Source organism: Egretta garzetta, unplaced genomic scaffold (genome assembly GCF_000687185.1).
Source record: "Egretta garzetta isolate BGI_Z169 unplaced genomic scaffold, ASM68718v1 scaffold490, whole genome shotgun sequence".
Lineage (NCBI taxonomy): Eukaryota > Metazoa > Chordata > Aves > Pelecaniformes > Ardeidae > Egretta > Egretta garzetta.
In genome coordinates this window covers 154,922-156,173 of record NW_009258278.1, presented here as the reverse complement: position 1 = coordinate 156,173, position 1,252 = coordinate 154,922, and the positions used below count along the sequence as shown (strand labels likewise).

The 1,252-nt window shown below is 61.7% G+C and overlaps 1 protein-coding gene across 1 annotated transcript in view; it reads right to left on the bottom strand.

Annotated features, from left to right (window-relative positions):
- Positions 1 to 1,252, bottom strand: part of GPATCH4 (G-patch domain containing 4) — an 11,481-nt gene that overhangs the window by 7,331 nt on the left and 2,898 nt on the right. The gene's annotated exons all lie outside the window — the stretch shown is intronic.

Below are 1,252 nucleotides of genomic sequence, written 5' to 3'. Positions count from 1 at the left end.
CAACCCCAGCATCCCGGCGCCCGCTGCCTTCCCCTCCCCACTCCCCTCCCTAAGAGCGGTGGGTGCTGATCTCCAGGGCCCCGCCGAGCCGGGCGACCGCGGCAGCCTGGCTTCCACAGGGCAGCAGCCTTGACTGCTCCCTATTTCGCTGCTATCTTCTCTGCCTGCTAGGATTAAAAAAAAAACCAAACCAGCAGCAATAACCTTCATGGAGGAGCCAGCCGCCGCACGGCCGCACCCCAGCTGTGTCCCACGGGGCAGGGAAACTGAAGCAGCAAGGATGGGGATATTCCCACCAGGACCCCCGGGAAAACACGAGCAGGGGAGGAACGAACATCCCAGCGCTGTAAAATCTGCCGAAAGCGGACGCCCTTCCCGGGGCGGTGTGGGGGAGGCTTCTCCTCCATCCCTGGCATTGGTGGGGCTGGAGCAGTGCGGGCCCCCGAACAGGAGAGCGGGGCTGAGATGGGGCTCAGAGCCATCACTGGCACTGAGGGGGGGACACTGGGCACAACCACCGTCCTTTGTGGCACTGCTGCCAGCAGCGGGCAAGAGCGGTGAAGCCCCTCTGGCACCCTGGACCCTCTCCCGGTGCACATTAGAAACCCACTGGGTTTCCTGGGTGACACAGCCCCTCGGGCACCCGTGGGTGCAAGCACAAATGCATCAGCCAGACCCAACCCAACCCCACCCGGGGCCGTACAGAGGCACCCGCGGTCCCAGAGGGAGGGGCAGTGCCCAAATGCCACCCCTCTCCCTTTCTCTCTCCCCAGGGCAGCTCCAGCGAGGCTCTCTGGACCCTCCCTTCGCCGCCCCCACGTCCTTCAGCCCTGGGGCAGGCTGGAAGACATCCTTCTCTCTAAGACAACATCCTTCTCTCTAAATTGGAGAGCTATGGATTTGATGGGTGGACTGTTCGGTGGATAAGGAACTGGCTGGATGGTCGCATCCAGAGGGGAGTGCTCAATGGCTCGATGTCCGGATGGAGACCGGTGACGAGTGGTGTCCCTCAGGGGTCCGTACTGGGACCGGTGCTCTTTAACATCTTCATCAATGACTTAGACAGCGAGATCGAGTGCACCCTCAGCAAGTTTGCGGATGACACCAAGCTGAGTGGTGCGGTTGACACACCAGAAGGAAGGGATGTCATCCAAAGAGACCTGGACAGGCTGGAGAGGTGGGCCTGTGTGAACCTCATGAGGTTCAACAAGGCCAAGTGCAAGGTCCTGCACCTGGGTTGGGGTAACCCCCA